The sequence below is a fragment of the Bos indicus x Bos taurus genome, chromosome 16, assembly GCF_003369695.1.
Source record: "Bos indicus x Bos taurus breed Angus x Brahman F1 hybrid chromosome 16, Bos_hybrid_MaternalHap_v2.0, whole genome shotgun sequence".
Classification (NCBI taxonomy): Eukaryota; Metazoa; Chordata; class Mammalia; order Artiodactyla; family Bovidae; genus Bos; species Bos indicus x Bos taurus.
In genome coordinates, this window is record NC_040091.1 from 7,320,831 (window position 1) to 7,343,024 (window position 22,194).

Consider the following 22,194-nt stretch of genomic DNA (forward strand, 5'->3'; position numbering starts at 1 on the left):
GGCATTTTCCAGGTGAGAACACTGGAGTGGGTAGCCATTTCCTTCTCTAGGGCTCTTCCCAACCCAGCGATCAAGCCCATGTCGCCTTCATTGCAGGTGAATTCCTTACCACCGAGCCACCAAGGAAGCCCAAAGAAACCTGCATATACTCATTTTCAACTTCAGTAATTATCAGGTCAATAATTATCAGATATTGTTCCATGTATTTGCCCAGTAATTTCCTTCACATCTTATATTAATTAGACATAAATTGCAGACCCATATATTTCAATATATATGTCTATCATTTAAGTGCTAAATTAAAAAAATTATATAACCATGTACCATTTTCACACTTAAAAACAATTTTAATATCATCAAGTGTCCAAATATCCAGTGATCTCACAAATATCATGACGTTTTACACTTTTTATCTAAATCAGGATCACATAAGGTCCATTCATGGAGATGGGTGACAAGTTTGTTAAGTCACTTTTAAGTTTCCCTCATCTTGTATTTTTCTTAGTCTGTTTCTTGAAGAAACTCACTTTGTAGTTTCCTAGACTCTGAATCTCCAGGCTAAATTGGTCCGTTCTATCCCCTGCCTTTTCTTTTTTTTTTAACTATTTTGTGTTACTATTATGAATTCCTAGATATAAATGTATTTATGGTTTTATATGCATGTTATTAATTATTCATCATATTCTAAATTTGACTAGCAGAAGCCCCTTCAGATAGCTCCCTGAGTCCTTTTGTCATGACGTCAACCATATGTGACAGACTTGCCTTGCTCTCTGTAGGACTAAATACTCCCCTCCTAAATTAAGTCATCTCTCCCAGAAGCACTCAAAATGCTAATCAAATTTTAGAGATATTCATTTTGCTGCATTTGTTACTTTTTCTAAATTTGTTGGGGAGAGCTAAAAGATTAGGCAGAAGGTAGATAGGTAGACAGAGAAACAATTTCACCAGTTCATCAAGAAACTTACAATTAAAATGCAGGCTACTTGGTTTATATTTAACTTTTTCTATCCTGTAGCTGTACTTTCTGCTATGCCAAGATTAATGCTCATCAACAACAATAGAAATGATGGAATTATCAAATTCATATTGCTTTTTCACAATTTACATAAAACAGTCTCATAATAATAATACAGTGCTATTCTTAACAATCTAATTGCCAAAGCATGAATTTTTAATGTAGTCCTTATAGACTCACCCAACAGGTATGTTAGTAAAATAATTCCAAGTCTTGGAAAAGTTCTTCTTGCTGTAGTTATACCATCAGTTGGATATCAAGTTAGACTCATTTCTGTTTTCAAGGTTTAAGAATTTCTTTTCCTAAAATTTGACTTTTTTTTTAGTGATGTAAACTTTATGCACAATTCAAAGCCAAATATTTAATACAAGTTCTATTCAAAAAAATTTAACATCACTCCCCATCACTTTTACACAATCTCCTTCTTTCCTCAGTGAGTAACTTTTTTTAACTTTATGGTTTATTCTTCCATTTTTAAGTATAAACTTTAAAATGTAGTTGGCAGCATGGTCCTTTCTCTTTTTCCCACATTGCTTCTTCCACTTAATGGTATATCCTGGAGATCACTGATTTAGTAGAATATAGAAATCGTTTTTATTTTTGAAGCTGTCTAGTGCTTCATTGTATAGAGGTTTAATAGTCTATTAAATGAGTCCTTTATGCCTTTTCTAATTACAAAGAGTCTTGCAATGAATAGGCATAAGCATACATCTTTTTGTATTTTCTCCCAGTGTACTTTTGGGATGCATATCTAAAAGTGAGATTATTGGATTAGAGATTAAATGTATATAATTTTGCTATTAGACAAATTTTCATCCTTAAATGTGTATGATTTTGCATTTCTGTCAGCAATGTATGAAAGACTATTTTCCCAAAATCTTGCCAGCAGAAAGTCGTTAGACTTTTATGTGTTTTGCCATTCTAATAGATTATTTAAGTGGTGTCTCAGTGTGCCTTCTTATTATAATGAGGTATAGCATCTTTTCATGTGATTAAGGGTCATTTTCAGTGAATTGTTTTCACTCCTAGCCAATTTTATAGATTAATTTTTGTTTTTAATAATTTAGAGGGGGCTTTCCAGGTGGCCCAGTGGTTAAAGAATCAACCTGCCAATGCAGGAGACACAAGAGATGCAGGTTCCATCGCTGGATCAGGGAGATCCCCTGAAATAGGAGATAGCAACCCACTCCAGTTTCTTGCCTGAGAAATTCCATGGACAGAGTAACCTGGTGGGCCGCCATCCATGGCCTCGTGAAGTGTAGGACACAATTGAGCAACTGAGCACACACACACACACACACACACATTGGGTAAATTAGAACTATAGCTATTAATTGCAGATATTTCTTTCTCAGCCTAGTTTTTTCCTATACTTCTGTTATTTTATATTTTAATCTAAATTTTAAATTGTTTCCATTATTATTGATCTATTTTTGAGTAATAGAAACACTATCTTTCTTCCAATTTAGAGGGGAATTCTTCCACATTTTTCATTACTTATTTTGTTTCACCTTTTGCATTCAAATATATGATTTATTTGGAAATTATCCTAGTATATTTGGTAGGCAAGGGAACACATTTTTGTATTTTCTAAGATAATTTTCATGCGAAGAGTTGACTCATTGGAAAAGACTCTGATGCTGGGGGGCATTGGGGGCAGGAGGAGAAGGGGACGACAGTGGATGAGATGGCTGGATGGCATCACTGACTCGATGGACGTGAGTCTGAGTGAACTCTGGGTGTTGGTGATGGACAGGGAGGCCTGGCGTGCTGCGATTCATGGGGTCGCAAAGAGTTGGACACGACTGAGCGACTGAACTGAACTGAAGATAATTTTCTACATTGAGTTATATAATGTGCTGTGCTGTGCTTAGTAGCTCAGTTGTGTCTGACTCTTTGCGACCTCATGGGCTGTAGCACACCAGGCTCCTCTGTCCATGGGGATTCTCCAGGCAAGAATACTGGAGTGGGTTGCCATGCCCTCCTCCAGGGAATCTTCCTGACTCAGGGATTGAGCCCAGGTCTCCCAAATTGCTGGCGAATTCTTTACCATTTGAGCCACCAGGGAAGCCCTTAGTTATGTGATACCATTTACTAAAACGCACACCCCGTTCCATCCCGATTTTTAGATCCTGCTTTTAGCAGATTTTAAATTCATACATGTTATTGTGTCTATTTCTAGACTTTCTCTTGTATTACAATAGTCTGCCTGTTCTGACAAAAATCACCCACTGTTTTAATTGCAGTCTTTATACTATATTTTAAATCTGATAAGGCTAGGGACATTTCACTCTTCTTTGTCAGTATTTGCCTAACTATATTTAGATATTTCTTCTTCTGAATTAATTTTATAAGTAACTTGTTTGTTTCAGATGAAAAGAAAGGATTATTTCCTTCTACTTTTAGTCCTTCTTCCTAGTTCTTTCAAATCCAAATTCTATTATCTAAATCCCCTCTCCTAATATGTCATATTTCTCCCTTTCTATTTTCTTAGTTCCTCTTCTAAGGAAATCAGGCCTCTTCCCTTAATCCTAAAACAAACACAAGTCCACATATGTGTGCACACACACTCTTTACTCCTAAGTTTGTCTCCTGTGTTTTCTTTTATCTACTAATTACATTCCATGTCTTTGCATCATCACTTCATGTTTACTCTCAGTTCACTTCTTCTCTACCCCTTTACTGAGACACTACCAGATAAAAAGGATTCTTACTTTCCTTCATCTGTCTTCAGCAGTATCCTTTCCCATAGTTGCACTATGCTATGTGGTGTCAAAACTCATTGCATGTGCATTTGGAACTAGTGAATTTCAACAGAAAATTAATGAATATCCTAAGATAAATAATATGCTAAAATCATATAGAAAGTTTACAGCTAACTTGTTATAGGTGAATCTGTAGACTTGGCCTGTCCTGTTCATTGTTGTCTCCAGATTTAGGATTATTTGTGACTAATCATACCTGAAAGTGAAAGTCACTCAGTCGTGTCTCTTTGCGACCTCACGGACTGATGCCTGCCAACCTCCTCTGTCCATGTAATTCTCCAGGCAAGAATTCTGGAGTGGGTAGCCATTCCCTTCTCCAGGGGATCTTCCCAACCCAGGGACTGAACCCAAGTTTCCCACACTGCAGGCAGATTCTTTACCATCTGAGCCACCAGGGAAGCACAATCATGCCTAGTTAACATTATTAAATGACCAAACTGGACAACAAAATAACAAAAATCATGTCATAAATTATGATTATCAACTAATGATAAAAATGCCTCCTGTAAGTCATTTGGGGGTACTAAAAGATGGCAGCAAAATTGAAAACAGTACTTATTTTTAAATCAGATAATATTTTCAATACATTTTTCTTCAATCTCAGATATTACTTCAGGTGAAATACCATTAAGCTTAAAGTAGTATGCGTTCTCAGTTGCTAAGTCATGTCTGACTCTTTGTGACCCCATGGACTGGACTGTAGTCTGCCAGGCTCCTCTGTCCATGGGATTTCCCAAACAAGACTACTGGAGTGGGTTGCCATTCCCTCCTCTACAGGGTTTCCCGACTATCTCCTGCGTGGACAGACAGATTCCTTACCACTACACCACCTGGGAAGCTCTTAAAGTAGTAAATTCAACTATTAAAATGAAAATACATAAATAAGGTCTTTCCAAAACCTTTTGGAATTTGTACAGAAATGTATTTATTTTACTTTTTCATGTTATCAACTAGATGGTAGTTGAGAACCAAATGAGGTGGAGATTTTCTAATGACCTGTTATGTTTCAGGGCGTCATGCTTCAGTCTCCAGGATGCAGTATCAACTGCTGTGATTTTGTTTAGCCTATGTAGAAATTCATACAAAGGAGAAATTTTTCAAGAAGAATGCTGCTGCTGCTAAGTCACTTCAGTCATGTCCGACTCTGTGTGACCCCATAGACGGCAGCCCACCAGGCTCCTCTGTCCCTAGGATTCTCCATGCAAGAATACTGGAGTGGGTTGCCATTTCCTTCTACATACGTCAAAATTGCTTTCGGTATAAAAAAAGGATTCTGGTAATCTCCTGCCAGTACAATATGCCTTGAGGTGAAATCGCACCTTATTTGGTGTAAGCTTTTTATACACTCATTGGAATTCCAAGCTCCAATTTTCTGAATTAGTCATAATTACACACCCCCTAGTACAATTGGCAGATTTAGCAAAAAGAATTATAGGATGCCTAGTTAAATTTGAATTTCAGATAAAAAACCAATGATTTTTAGTACAAGCATGTTACATTCAATATATGGTATATAAATATGCTTAAACTTGTTCATTTTTAGTCTGAATTTCAGATTTCACAGGGCATTCTCTATTTTGCCTGGCAACCTTATCCCCATGGCAGGATACAATTCCTTGTGTCTGCCCTGGGGTTATGCAACTGAGTATATTCCTTTATTTGAATATTAATTTGATAATCTTATAATAATTTTACTGGCAAACTTACTGGAAGCTTCAATTATACTGCAGTTAAATTGCTTTGTAAGATAAGGATTTTTATTTATAGACTTAAAAATGTCACATCTGCATATCAACTTGAAAGACCATAACTGAAAGTACTATCTTTCACAGTCCAGTGACAGGTTTCTAGTTAGAAGCACATTGTGGTTGATACTATTTTACAAAAATAATATATATTTTCCAGTGTATAAAATTATTAGAATCATCTGTATTGGCCTAAAATTATATTTAATTTTATTAAGTTATTTTCATGTTGATGTATCTCTATTGGTATGAAACATAGTTTTACATTTTTGGGTCAAACTGGAAAATTTAGTACCACTTTTAGGAGTCAAGTTAATCTTAACTGAAGTAGCTAGAGAGGACTATGGCTCCAGAGCAGGTTTTGAAACAGTGCCCTTCCAACTTAAAAACTTTACCATTGGGAGGATTAATATTTATTGACTGTGTGTCCGCAAGCCTCTGTATTTACACCTTCTCATAGCCTTAGAAACTAAAAAACTCAATTCTAAAGCTGTTTTCTTTTCCTTTCCAATGCCAAGTCAACTCTCCAAACTTGACGTCTGGTGATGTCTTCAGAGTGAATTGACAAAACTTAAAGGGCACAGCTGTTTATTTTTAGAATATGTATGTTTTTGATAAAAAAAAAAAAACAAATGATTCAGTGGCACACTTCCCTTGAAACTTACAGGTAGATCTGATCCACAGGACTCTGCATTCTTCCAGAATACTACCATGTTTTATATCAGATGTATTATGTAAGGAAGTCAAATGTACTTAGGGTTTTCATGCTATTTAGATGCATATCTGTTGTGTTTTTTAAAACACAATGCCATTAGATGATTTTTTTCACAGTATTTCCATATGAATGTCTCTGTCTGGGATGGCCATCTATAACCACAATTTCTTATAATTATTCAGTTCAGTTCAGTCACTCAGTTGTGTCCGACTCTTTGTGACCCCATGAAACGCAGCACGCCAGGCCTCCCTGTCCATCACCAACTCCCGGAGTTTACCCAAATGCATGTCCATCGAGTCAGTGATGCCATTGAGCCATCTCATCTTCTGTCGTCCCCTTCTTCTCTTGCCTCCAATCTCTCCCAGCATCAGGGTCTTTTCCAGTGAGTCAGTTCTTTGCATGAGGTGGCCAAAGTTTTGGAGTTTCAGCTTTAGCATCAGTCCTTCCAATGAACACCCAAGACTGGTATTTAGGATGGACTGGTTGGACCTCCTTGCAGTCCAAGGGACTCTCAAGAGTCATCTCCAACACCACAGTTCAAAAGCATCAATTCTTCAGTGCTCAGTTTTTTTCACAGTCCAAGTCTCACATTCATACATGACTACTGGAAAAACCATAGCCCTGACTAGACAAAACTTTGTTGGCAAAGTAATGTCTCTGCTTTTGAATATGCTGTCTAGGTTGGTCAAAACTTTCTTTCCAAGGAGTAAGCATCTTTTAATTTCATGGCTGCAATCACCATCTGCAGTGATTTTGGAGCCCAAAAATATATGCATGTTGATGTATGGCAAAATCAATACAATATTGTAAAGTTAATAATAATAAAGTCTGACACTGTTTCCACTGTTTCCCCATCTATTCTCCATGAAGTGATGTGATGCACGCCATGATCTTAGTTTTCTGGATGTTGAGCTTTAAGCCAACTTTTTTACTCTCCTCTTTCACTTTCATTAAGAGGCTTTTTAGTTCCTCTTCACTTTTTGCCATAAGAGTGGTGTCATCTGCATATCTGAGGTTACTGATATTTCTCCCGGCAATCTTGATTCCAGCTTGTGCTTCTTCCAGCCCAGCGTTTCTCATGATGTACTCTGCATAGAAGTTAAATAAGCAGAGTGACAATATACAGCCTTGATGTACTCCTTTTCCTATTTGGAACCAGTCTGTTGTTCCATGTCCAGTTCTAACTGTTGCTTCCTGACCTGCATATAGCTTTCTCAAGAGGCAGGTCAGGTGGTCTGGTATACCCATATTTTTCAGAATTTTTCAGTTTATTGTGATCCACACAGTCAAAGGCTTTGTCATAGTCAAGAAAGTAGAAATAGATGTTTTTCTGGAACTCTCTTGCTTTTTCCATGATCCAGCAGATGTTGGCAATTTGATCTCTGGTTCCTCTGCCTTTTCTAAAACCAACTTAAACATCTGGAAGTTCACGGTTCACGTATTGCTGAAGCCATTATTAAAGCATAGCAAATCAAGTAAACATCCTGTCCAGCCATTTCTGTAATAGAAATACTTTTTTAGACTTACAAAAAGTGTTAGCATAATAGCTTACAAGGTAGCTTATAACTGTGGTTGTTTTGAACAGAATTAGATACTTTATTTTTTAACATCTATTGGAACAAAAAATGACTACTTGTCAGATATTTCCAATAGCAGTAATTTAAAAATAGTTAAAGTTATATAAACAGTCATACTGTGGGCAAAACTATAGCAAGTTTTTATTGACAGCTATGTGATTTGAAGGTAAGATGCTCTGCAATAATTCCCATAATTTTCTGTAAGTGGTATAACTAACTTGGCATTTATTTATCTTCTAGATGAAATGAATGATCATCAAAATACCCTGTCCTACATGGTGATAAACCCATCTCCAGACACCACACTGGAGCTGAATGATGTGGTGTAAGGTGATGTAGCTCACATAAGGCCTGTATTTTCAGAAAACCACACATTTATTTATTTTTATATTTTTATTTCCCCATAAAGCCCCATATTGTTTTTGTGATGTAAACACTTATAAAATTGAAGTCTAATTTTGGTGTTCAATAAACAAATGCATTTTGTGTACTGCATTGTGTATTGCTGTGTGTCATACTATACAAAAGCATCATAGGATGGTAGAGGTATAGAAGACAACTTGAATTTTGTTTTCAGTATATTGAGCAAATATACATTTGGACAAATGATAGAAAATCTGTGGAATAAAAAGAAGAAAGAAGTTCAAAGGAAAACCTAAAATATCCCACACTAGCTAATTCTAAATCCCTTAGACTTTTCAAAGCCAAGGTAAATGGGTCAAAATCTTTATTAGGAAAGGGTCTATGGTAGTAATTTGGTATTATTCATGTTCATAAAAGTGTTGAAGTGCTGCTTTAAAAGTGTGGTCTATATAGCATAACTGTCACGTGAGTTAAGCATGGATTAAATGAGATAGTGTTTTTCTAAACTCAGGAAAGAAGGCATCATTGTGAGTTACTCTGATTATAAAGATGGAGGACTTGAACTAGACTCTTAGGGTAGATAGGATTTGTGCAGGAGGAGAGGAGAGATCGTTCCAGAACATGGAGATGGCTTGAGAAAATGCAGTACCTAGGTATCGCATAATGTGTGCCAGCTGGCAATACTACAGAGCCTAGTGTGACCAGAGTAAAAGCTTTGTATTGTTAGCATTTGCATTGCAAATAACTAGTTAAACATGATATTCAGTTCAGTTCAGTTGCTCAGTTGTGTCCAACTCTTTGCGACCCCATGGACTGCAGCACGCCAGGCTTCCCTGTCCATCACCAACTCCTAGAGCCAACTCAAACTCATGTCTATTGAGTCGGTGATGCCATTCAACCATCTCATCCTCTGTCATCCCCTTCTTCTCCTGCCTTCTACCTTTCCCAGCATCAGGGTCTTTTCAAATGAGTTAGTTCTTTGCAGTGTTGGAAACATATTAAACCTGACTTTGGAAGGATCTTAGATTAGAAAATAAAGAATTTATGCTCAATCTTCTAGGTAATAAGAGCACTTGGATATATGAGCAAGAATGTAGCAAAAATTTAGAAAAGTCGTTTTGACAGCTGTTGATGTAAGTCTAGGAGAGAAATTCCTTATGAGAAGCTGCCGGGAGCCAGCACGGGAGTCCCCACCCATAACAAGGTTATGTGGGAGAGTTCTGGTGGGCAAGGCGAGCCAGAACTCGAGGGGTGCCCCTCTGGGCCTGCCTGAGCATCTACCCCAAAACCGGAGTCTGCCTACTTTACTGCTTTGTGCTCTCACCTACACCTCTGACTTTACAGGGGGCCATACCCCACCACCATCTCTCCCTCTGAAAAAGAGTTAACTTACAGCTCCAGTAATTAAAGTTCCTGGGCATGACAAGAGTGTTTTAGTTTACAAACCCCTCAGATGGCTCTCTGACTTGCCTGACAGGTTTACCCGGACTCCTACAGCTACGATTGTTTACAGTCTCCCAACAGTGAGAGGCACGGGAAGCTTAAGATATTCAAATAGTATAGAGCCTCCCGGAGAGTTAGAAATTGTCAGAATAGAACTAGTAGAAGATTTCATTGTTGAGCCAATGCTTGCTGCCATGTTTCCACATGCCCTGTATTGTACCCTTGGAAGTGTATTAATTAATATAGTTGGTATGTATAAAAAATAAGTAGTGGCCTTGGTGTTAACAACTTTAGACCCTTAAGGTAATAAATGCTTTCCTTTGTTGTAAACCCATTGCACCTTTGTCCTATAGGAATGCAACTTTATCTAACACCTTTGGAGGATAGTGCCAAACTTTAAAATTATTACTCTTAGAGAAAATAAGTCTTATGGTTGACAAACCTTGGTCAGAATCATAAAATGTTAACAGGCCTTCTGGCCAAAAGATGATGTAAATCACCTAAACCATTTGTATACCATAAGTTTGCAGAAAAGAAACCCTGGTTTTGATAAGGATCAAAGACTTTGCATGATTTCACACCCCCTATTATCCTCTATGTGCAACTTAGGGTATAAAAGCCCCTGTTGAAAATAAAGCTAGGGGCCTTGCTCACCGAAACTTGGTCTCCCCATGTCGTTCTTTCTCTCACCTTCTGGCTGAATTCCCATCTGGAGCATGGAGGCTCGTTAAGCCTACTAATTTTGACGGGACTTCTAAGATCTGACTGGGGAGGCCTTAATGTCTCCTCTCCTTCGGGAGAACGGGAGGATGCCTGCGGCCTACGTAGGTGACACAAACTCCTTGTCTTGGAGTTTTATTTGTTTTCCATGTAAACCAAGTTATTCAGCCTCTTTTCTCCACTGAATTTTCTCACTGAGCTATCCCTATTTAACCACTCTTTATATCTCTAATTAATACTTAGCTATCACTATTCTAATCGCCGACACCGTCATCCTGAGGGAATCCCTGGATCCAATCGGGGCAGGACCCTGATAAGAAGCTTCCACCGAGATCCATGGTTCTAAGGTTTTTCTAGACGAAGGCCTGATTACACAAGGTAGTTAACTCCAGATTGTATTAGTGACATAAAACTAATGCCAAAGATTAACAAGAATTGGTGGGTGTTAGGTCCACAGGATGTGTGTGTGTCTATAACCAGAAAAATAAGCAATAAGGCCAGTGACTCGGAAGTGTGAGGACATTCTATGATGCAGAGCATACAGTGGATCTATGCAAGTTGTTTAGAACTAAAGTTGGTATTAGTAATATGCCAGCAATTAGAAGCCTACTTGTAGATATTGCCAGTTTTCTGGGAGATTTCAGCTGGGATTGAAAGGGTTCAGTTTTTTGAAAGAGCTGTCTATTAAGGAATTGAATTGATTGGCAGGTTGGAAATAAGATTCTGTCATAATATCCAGATGAGGGTTGTAAAGACAAAAGCCTATGGAATAAATTTATGGAGGCAAAGTGTAAGACTTGTTCTTTGTTCTGGGAATTGGAAAATAATGGCTCTTACATGGCTTTAAGAGTTAAAATCTATGTGGTTGCAAAAGGAAAAAAAGAAAAAAGAAAAAACCTCTTTAATTGAAAAAAGTCATGAAGGTGAGGCACTTTTCCAAGCAAAGAGCAGTCTTTGGGTGGGGAGGAAAGAGAGGTGAGGAGCTGGGGTTTCAGTACATTGTTCAATGCGCTAATGGAAATGTCTAGAAAGCTTATGGGGATATAGTGCTGAGCTTTGGAAAGAAGCTAGTTCTACGTAGAAATTAGTTATTTTTTCATCTTCTAAATGAATGAAACTTAAAAGAATTATTTTTTAAAAGAAAAGATACTTAAAGAAGAAAAAGTAGAAGAATGAATGTTGGCCTATTGAGTAGTAGTACTCAGTTTTAGGGCCAAAAGATGAATGTTCATCAAAAACTCCTTAGAAAAATAACATGAGCAGGAGTAACTCTGACCCAAAATCAGTGTGAAAAGATTTTATATAAGGCATCAAAGATACAACTAGCAAGTATAATAATGCTTTTTTTTTTTTTTTCTTTTGTGCCATCTGATAGTTAAAATTGGAGATGGCAATGGCACCCAACTCCAGTACTCTTGTCAGGAAAATCCTGTGAATGGAGGAACCTGGTAGGCTGCAATCCATGGGGTCGCTAAGAGTCGAACACGACTGAGTGACTTCATTTTCACTTTTCTCTTTCATGCATTGGAGAAGGAAATGGGAACCCACTCCAGTGTTCTTGCCTGGAGAATCCCAGGGACGGGAGAGCCTGGTGGGCTGCCGTCTATGGGGTCGCACAGAGCCGGACACGACTGAAGCGACTTAGCAGCAGCAGTAGCAGATAGTTAAACTATTAGAACTTTGAGGAATCAGATGATGATAATTCCAGCTGCTAATGTTCTTAAGGCAGCTGTCAAAATTTATATCCAGTAGTGATGATGAAGTGGAACACTTTAAGTTAGATTAAAATATCTTATTTGTGATACACCTGGCTTTCAACTGCCCATTCTGGAGACTGCACTTCGTATGTAATTAAAATATGATAAAACTGCTCTGTTTTTCTTGTGTCTATATTTACACATATCTTTCCTCCTTTGACCCATAAAATCAGGCCATTTCTATTAGGTATCCAGTCTGCCCTTGTAGTCCGAACTTCTGTATGCCTCTTTTTCAAAGTTTCAATTATATATAGTTTTAAATTGACTGTACCTTATTTCATAAAAAATCATGTTTTTGTTGAGGCTAATATGATTCTTTTCCATGATTCTTTTTCCTGAAATGGTAAGATCATGTTAACCTCTTGAGTATATGTACCTAGCCTTCCATCAAATAGATTTTGTAACTCAAAATAATTCCTGAAACTTTTTAAAACTCAAACATAAAAATAAAATATGGATGGTACAATATATACAGGAAAAATAGGCATGGGATTTTATGACTTTTAGATACTATTATGTGTATTGGTTTTGAGCTAAAACATCAAATTGACTACTATTTTGAAAAAAAAAAAAGACTCCTTTGATATGCTCCTTTGATATGTATTTTGGGCATTGAGATAATTAAATTTTAGTATAACTGGAGCAAAAAAAAAAAAAAAAAAAGCTACCATGACAAGATGTACAAAAAGACATTCAAGAATTATTTTTTTTATTAGACTCATAAGTTTAGCAGTGATTATAATATGGAAGGGGACTTTTGTAGCTAAATCAATGAATTTAGGGGATAATGGATTATACCCAAACTCTTTCTAAATGGTTTCTAAATAGAAAACCCAAATGGTTTTCTAAAGAATCGCATGCAAAAGTTCATTTTAATTGAAGGCACAATATTAATTTGATTCAAAGAACAATAAATCACTAGATGATATGGTGATAAAAAGTTTAATGGGCACTATTAGTTTTTTTCATTGATCTACCATGCTATCAATATTCACAGTAATTATAAAGCAGGTGCATGGATAACAAAATCCAGTCGATAGATCCAAGGACACCAATTTCACCTTTCATTTGATGGAAGAACATAGACTACAGTGCTTTAAATGGCTCTTCTCATTTTCATTAAAGGACATCAGTTCAGTTCAGTTGCTTAGTCCTGCCCAACTCTTTGTGACCCCATGGACTGCAACATGCCAGGCTTTTCTGTCCATCACCAACTCCTGGAGCTTGCTCAAGCTCATGTCCATCAAGTTGGTGATGCCATCCAACCATCTCATCCTCTGTAAGACCCTTCTCCTCCTGCCTTCAATCTTTTCTTTCTCAGTTTCAGGGTCTTTTCCAATGAGTCAGTTCTTCGTAACAGGTGGCTCTAAAATATTAGAGCTTCAGCTTCAGCATCAGTCCTTCTAGTGAATATTCATTATTGATCTCCTCTAGGATTGACTGGTTTGATCCCCTTCCAGTCCAAGAGACTTTCAGGAGTCTTCTCCAACACCACAGTTCAAAAACATCAATTCTTCAATGCTCAGCCTTCTTTATGGTCCAACTTTCACATTCATACATGACTACTGGAAAAACCACAGCTTTGACTATACAGACCTTTGGTGGCAAAGTAATGTCTTTACTTCTTAATATGCTGTCTAAGTTGGTCATAGCTTTTCTTCCAAGGAAGAAAGGTCTTGTAATTTCATGGCTGCAGTCACCATCTTTAGTGATTTTGGAGCCCAAGAAAATAAAGTTATTTACTGTTTCAATTGTTTCCCCATCTATTTGCCATGAAATGATGGGCCTGGACGCCATGATCTTAGTTTTTTGAATGTTGGATTTTAAGCCAGCTTTTTCACTCTCTTCTTTCACCTTCATCAAGAGATTTTTAAATTCATCTTTGCTTTCTGCCATGAGGGTGGTGTCATCTGCATGTCTGAGGTTGTTCACATTTCTCCCGGCAATCTTGATTCGAGCTTGTGCTTCATCCAGTCTGGCATTTCACATGATGCTCTCTGCATGTAAGTTAAGTAAGCAGAGTGACAGTATGCAGCCTTGACGTACTCCTTTTCCTATTTGGAACCAGTGCATTGTTCCACGCCCAGTTCTAACTGTTGCTTCTTGATCTGCATGCAGATTTCTCAGAATACAGGTCAGGTGGTCTGGTATTTCCATCTCTTTAAGAATTTTCACAGTTTGTTGTGATCCACTCAGTCAAAGGCTTTGGCCTTTGTCAATAAAGCAGAGAACATCTATGATCCAATATTCATAAATATGTCCTTTAATTCAAACATAGTTATGAATATCTTCCTTTTGGTCATTAAGAGAAGAAAAAATCTTCATTATAGTTCCCAGTTTCTCCATTTATTTGTGTGACTCCTAACGTTATTACAAAGTGATGAAATACTCATTGCATTTGCATCTGAACAAGACATTTTAGGAGCTGTGTTACATGTATTCAGTTTCCACCTCACTTCCAAGTGCTCATGGCTTCCCACTGCCTCTAGAACAGGAATGGAAACTTATCCTGAAGCTGAAAGTCCTCCATTAGCATCTTTCTAGGTTCTTTTATGAATTTATCTCCTGTTGTTTCTTGGTCTAACCAGTCCTCTGAAGTCAAACTCATTTTCTAAACATGCCAAGGCCATCCCTGGGATGGATTTTTTTTTTTTTTTTCAGTCCCATTTCCACTCCACTTCTACCTGGAGAGACATCAACCTAACCCCCTCAATAAAACATTCCCTCATTGTCTGCTTTCCTTTTCATCTTTCTGTGGTGTTTGGAATTTCTTTTTCATGCTTTTATCTGCTTCATAAATTAAACCCTCTGCAGGGGTCATAGAGTGTGGCTTTTCATATTCCCAGATCCAGCTTGTAGTCTAGAGAAGCTCAAGAAACAGACACTCATATCATTAGGCAGTCTGAAGTAAATCATCCTTCTTGAAACAAATTCTAACATTGAAATGTGTGAGCTAGGTAGATGAACATTTACCTATTTATTGATAGAGTGAATTAAGGATAATATTTTTGTCTAATTGCTTAATATAGCACAACCTGAATTTTAGGTTAATTAATTTAAACTGTTATCTATGCACAATGTTCTTCATAGCATTTCTGAAATTAATTTTTTTAGAATCATAGAATATTTAAAAGACTATAGAAATAATTTGGTCAAATTGTTAATAGTTATGAATGATAAAACTAAGAACAATCAAGTGATATATTCATGGCTAGAATTTAGGTCTCCTTGATAGAAAAATAGCCAAAATAAAGAATAATAAATCAATATATTTAAAATGGATAACTAACAAGGACCTAGTGTATAGCACATGGAACTCTGCTCATTGTTATGTGGCAGCCTGGGTGGCAGCTGGGTTTCGGAGAGAATAGTATATATATGACTGAATCCTTTTGTTGGTCACTTGAAACTATCACAATGTTGTTAATTGACTATACCACAATACCAAATAAAAAGTTCAAAAGAAAAAAAAAGAATAATAGATCAACAAAATACAGAATAAAACATAAATGCTTGATAAGGTGAATGTGGTGATGGATTGTAATTGAATGATAATGATTCATCATTCATCCATATTCATCTTCACAACATTTATAGGTATAGAAATAATACAAGCCCTGCAAAACTTTACAGACCAAATAATCAGGAAGTCCTTCCACCAACATTATATAGAGACAAGTTTTGATAACCATAAACACTAAACAAATAAACTTTAAGTAACAGTCTAAAGTGTCAGGGTGGATGAGCTTTGCCTTTAGTTGCTACTGCAGTCATTTGCTTTCTTTTATTAGATACTTAATCCAACCAGATCCACTGGCTTAACTACCCAACAGTGAACCCAGTCAAAAAAACAACATCTGCAACACCATGGTTCAGGACTCTTGAGAGGAAACTCAGCTTTGATTAAAAAAATAATAATAATAAGCTGGGTTTTTTTGTTGTGGTTGTTCTTGTTTTTTCCCCTCCAAGGATGTTGCTTGAAACAACTTTAGATCTTAGGAAAGAAAAAGCATTGCTGGCATGAAATAAACTATATTGGAATATATCCAGTTCTCTCATATTTAAAAAAATCTATTCTCCTGGAAGTATAGCGTATTTTGAAATGTGAAGTACTGCTTGTTGGTACTCTTCCTATTAATATTTGAAAGACATCAATGGAATGGTTTTGAAAACCTAAATCAGAACACAAAAATTTAAACCTGATGTTTCCTTGTTTGACAATGATGCAAGTTGTAGAAACCAATTTTTTTAAAAGTATTAAGGCTTTATGAAAGTAAAGTAGAAATCTATGTTTGGTGCATCCCAATGGACATAAAAGATGGTTGCTCCTCTTAAAATTAAATGTGTCCTATTACATTGCTGTTCTATAAAAACAGCTCATCATACTATGTCTAGTCTTCTTTACTCAGATAAACAAATTTATGTGGCTGACTTCTGTGTAAGGATCATAGTTTTCTTTAGAATATGAATTCTTCAGTCATTTTAACCTTTTTGTTGCCTTTTCATATGATATGATATCCATTTTAGAATTTGTCATGTTGATAGCATGACAATATTAACTACATGAAATTTTCCCTGTCCTTATGTTTGACACACATTATATGCAAAGAAAAGTATAAAAGCAAATATTTATTGTTCTCCTAACATATTGTTCTCCTAAGAGTATACCTAACATAGGGAAAATACTTGAAACACATTTGTCTACTTAAATTTAATCCAAGAATTGAAACTGAAGTGTTAAGTAATGATTTTCATTAAAATTTTGAGCTTTAACATTTTTATATATCTATATAGTATATTTCATTAGAAAGATACTTTAATAGAGGTATAATTATGCTTTTTATAGAGTAAAAAGAATTTCAAAACATTAGAAGTCCTCATTTATGCCTTTAGCATTAAAATAATCATATTCCAGAAAATGCTATATCAAAAGTTTTATCTAATTTAACTGTACTTTAACACTGTGTGGAAAACATACACAATAAAAATAGGTAGCTTGGGGGAATTCCCTGGTGGTGTAGTGGTTAAGCCTCTGTGCTTTCACTGCCAAGGGCCTGAGTTCTATTTCTGGTCAGAGAACTAAGATCCTGCAAGCTGTGTGGTGTGGCCAAAAAGAAAAGGTAGTTTCTGCCATTTAAATTTAATGCAGACCATAAAGAATTTGACAGTTATAAAAGAAAAGTTGACCCTTTGTGACTCCAGTGCTCTTACCTGTATGCATTAGTCCCCTTCAGAAACGGGTTGAAAAACACAGAGCTTAGTTTGCAAGGTAGTTGGAATGTGTTGTTATTCCCATGAAATAGATACTGAAAAATTTTAAAAGATATTTTTGTTCCAAATTTTTTTTTCTGAATTTTACTTTGAATTTTATTTCAACAGAAAGTAGAACATTTAAAACTAGAAAGAGACGTGGTATCATTTCTTTACACAAAGAAGCAGATAAATTGAAAAGAAAATAAGATTAAAGGTAATAAATAAATAAAATCTAATATTCCCCATAATTCTGTGAATATAAAATTTAAAGTATAAAATGTGAAAGTTTAGATTATAGCTATTGTATAATTTGGCTTTGAGTATATGAAATGCCTTCTTGTTGTTGTTTTTGTTTAGTGTTTTATATTACTTTCATTTTAGAATAACATGAACATCAAGAATTTCCCCTAAAATAGGGAGACCCTATATTTAATTCTCTTTAACCAAACAAGGAAATAGAAACATAGCTTAAAACAAAGATGGTATGTTTATACATGTGTATATGTTATGAACACAGGTGAAATACATTTGATAAACATATTCACATATAAATTATTCAAACTGAAGGCAGAATTGAATTCATATATGCAATGGAGAACAATAATAAATTTAATGAACTTGTTTCATATTTGCACATTGAAATTTAAATATGATCTTTCTTTGAGTTGCCATGTCTTTACCTGTTACAGTTGTGTTTAGGTATAAATGTAAGGTTTTATGAAATCTTCTATTTCCTCCAATATCTCAAATTGAGTATTTTTGCATTATGACGGTTGCCAAGACTAGGATTTTATGCTAGGTAGGACCTGACTATATTTTCTATGAAAATAAAAAATTTGTTTCATAAATTTTAAAATAATTATTTTTGACTATGAACATTAGTCCAAATTTAAAATTTAACAGAATTCAGATCAGCTTGCTATAATGATGATAGTTTATTAGTCTTTCTGTTATTTAAAAAATAAAAACACACTTATAAAAGCCTTTTAACAAGCGGTTGCCTTTTTAAATTACTTACACTTGCACATGCAAGTAAAATATGAAGTTAATATTAGTTCTTGTAACCCTATAGGATTTGGGTCTGTCTATTGTCTATGTGCCATTTTGCTACCAGTTACATTGTTTTAAAATAAATAATAAAATTATTTCTGATGATGAAAACATTTATTTTGGCAAAACGAGTTGTGTAGGCAAATTATATTTTGATTTGCCACAATTGTATTTTTATCTATCACTTTAATATTTCAAAACCAATATAAACATGAAGGTTATATCACTGGGAAAGTTAGTGATGAATAAACAGTTGTTAAATTACTTAAGGAAAGAAGGACAGGAAAGCCAGAGAGACAGAGGAGGAAGTGAACAAATGGAAGGGAGGGAAAACTAGAAAGGGAAAAAGATGAAGAGAGGAAAAAAAGAAGGCAAAAAAAAAAAAAAGGAAAGGAAAAAAATAAAAAAGAAACACCAATGTAGGTGCCAGAAGAGAAAAAAAACATTTTTTTGTTGTTTGTTTCTTGCTTTTAAAACCTAGAACATAATGATTCAAAAGAGTAATTTAAAAGCCAGAAAAACAGTGCTTAGAGAAAAGCACTTTTAAATGCAAAGCTAGACTTTTGGTCAGGGAAATGGAGTAGAAACTTTTCTCCCCATTACTTCTAAGTGAAGCTGAAAACCCCAGCTATGAAACTGAGCAGCACCCTCTGGGCCTTCCCAGGGACAGACACACCATCCTGCATGTCCTAGGAAAACAGTCAAGCAAGACAAAATAGTATTAACTTAGCCAAAAAAACAGAGTCAAGGACACTTCATTCCTCAAGAGCTCTTAGTCATATTCTAAGCCATACCTTGGAGTTGTTTTGCAGACACTGAAACCCCCACAAGGGAAGAAGTTGACTACATGCTGACCACCAGAACATAGATCCCAGACTAGTGGGAACCAGAAAACTGATACTTGAGATTCCTGGAAAACCATTCTGTTACCTCAGCCCCAACCAACCAGAAGGATGTACATGAGCCAGTTGCATACGACCCTCTCCTTCTCCTTGCCTTTAAAAACCCTTCCTTGAAAGCCACTGACAAGTTTGAGTTTTCTGAACACTAGCTGACTGTTCTCCTTACTTGGTGTCTGGCAATAAACACTGTACTTTCTTCACCACCTCAAGCAAGCAGACCTAAGTTGGGTTGAATGACAAAATTATTTCTGATGAGGAAAACATTTATTTTAGCAAAACTCGAGTTGCGTAGGCAAATTATATTTTGATTTGCCACAATTGTATTTTTATCTGTCACATTAATATTTCAAAACCAATATAAACATGAAGGTTATATCACTGGGAAAGTTAGTGATAAATAAACAGTTGTTAAATACTTGAGGAAAGAAGTAATCAGTCTATTATCAATTGGTAACTTGAAAGAAATTATCAATCCAGCATAAGAAGGCTGAAGAGAAGAAGGAAGATGGACTAGGGAAATAGGGCTTGAGGAGCAGCATGGTGATGAGTACTCCGGGTTTTCTTTTTGCCTCCTACAATTGGTTTGGTTATTTGGAAATACCAATATGCATGCATGCTCAGTCGTGTGTAACTCTTTGTGACCCCACAGACTAGAGCCCGTCAGGCTTCTATACCCATGGGATTTCCAAGGCAAGTCTATTAGAGTGGGTTTCCATTTCCTCCTCCAGGGGATCTTTCCAATCCAGAGACTGAATCTGCATCTCCTGAATCTCCTGCATTGGCAGGTGGATTCTTTATCATTGTTCCATCTGGGAAGCTGGGAAATGTTCGTGAGAACAGCAAAACCAAGAAAAGCCTGCTCTTTCTACGGGACCAACTTTGCAGCATATGCAACTGTCACAGCACCAGACTCCTGATGACACTGCAGTGTGAGTGGCTTGTTTACAGAACATCGCCTAAAATATATGGCGGTCAAAACATCCAGTGGCCAGGAGCTTCCTTCAGCACCCCCAGGATGATTGTGTAATCAAGTGCCTCCAGTGGTACACTCCTCTGTGAAGACTGTCCTGAGATGTTCAGCAGAGGAGTACCACAGAAGTATCTGCAATTCTGTGAACTGTAGCGATACCAACAGCCTGGTTTCAGTCCTGGGGTCTCTTCCTGTATGCTCAGTCTCAGCTCTTAAGATAATACATGCTCCTTATATCTGTCATTGCTGTGTTATTTTCAAATCCTTTTTACTTAGCACTAACCAATCTGTCATTACTCCAAGGTTCTGATACAGTTAATGATTATCTGTAACTTTCTTTGTTAAAATTCTTCAGATTAGATCCTGGCTGACAATAATACATAAGCCAGTAGTTCTCCATCTGAATAAACATGAGATAATGGTGATATCAAATTCCAAGGCGTGGAATTTGAAGGACAAATTTTAGGAAAATTTAGCAAATTAGATAGTACCTGCTGGGAAATTTTTAAGACAGACAACACTTACTCTGTGGAGCATTAGACAACTATTATTTCATTTTGATCTCTGATCATTTTATAGGGTTGTTCTCCAATCTATATTATTTGAAGGAACAGGTCAGATTTAACTGCGGCGGATCAATATGAGATTATACCAAGTGGTTCTGAAAAAAATGTTATTTGGCTTATAATTAAAGATTATGTACTATCTTCAGTTCAGTTCAGTCGCTCAGTCATGTCCGACTCTTTGCGACCCCATGAATCGCAGCAGCCAGGCCTCCCTGTCCATCACCATCTCCCAGAGTTCACTCAAACTCACGTCTATTGAGTTGGTGATGCCATCCTGCCATCTCATCTTCTGTCGTCCCCTTTTCCTCCTGCCCCCAATCCCTCCCAGCATCAGAGTCTTTTCCAATGAGTCAACTCTTCTCATGAGGTGGCCAAAGTACTGGAGTTTCAGCTTTAGCATCATTCCTTCCAAAGAACACCCAGGGCTGATCTCCTTTAGAATGGACTGGTTGAATCTCCTTGCAGTCCAAGGGACTCTCAAGAGTCAATAAAATTTCATTCTACTGTTTGTATCTATTAATAAAAATGTTGCAATAGAGTTAAAATGTCTGTCCTCCTAAGTAATAGCAGAAATCTAAGAAATTGCACTGTAATTTAGTCACATTTCAAAGAAATTCAGAGTTGTACTCAGAGACATATCTTTCCTTTTTCTCTCTATACAAATATGTTTAATTTCATGTGCTAACAGACTAGATAGTTTTGCACTTTAAAATTAAATACAATTCCAAAAGGAAAAGTTCCTGAATTTACAGACTGCCATTCCCTGATTTGTATGTTATTAATACTTATATAGAATAAGAAAACTTGAGTATGTCTTGGAATATTCTCAACTTAACAAATGATTAGGCCTATGAGATGCTCTTATTACTAAGCCTAAGGTAAGCACTCAAGTTGAGATTTGTAAATGCGATTATTGATTTATATTATTTCAAGTGTATAAATATAATGGAAATATTTATTATTTTAGCTAAGAATTCAAATGTAGACAAAAAATATTGAGAGAAACACTACTTGAAAAGTGCTTCAATTTTAGAGGTTTGGGGGCCAACTAAGACACAAATGATTTGATTTTGAAAAGAGACTATCTTATGATCACTTTTTAATGAAATTAATTGACTTTTAATGTTTTTGGGAAAAAGCACACTATGACATGACTATAAAATGACTAAAGTTTTCACTGAAAAACGTTTTGCTAGAAGTAATTAAGTAGCTGTGTTTGATTTACTATCTCTAACTAAAGGAGAAAAATCTTTTATTTTGAAGTACTCAGCCTCTTCCAAGTTATTGTGAGAAATCCTCGTTTTTCACTTGTGCTCAGAGTCTCAGACATGTCTGATTCTTTGTGACCAC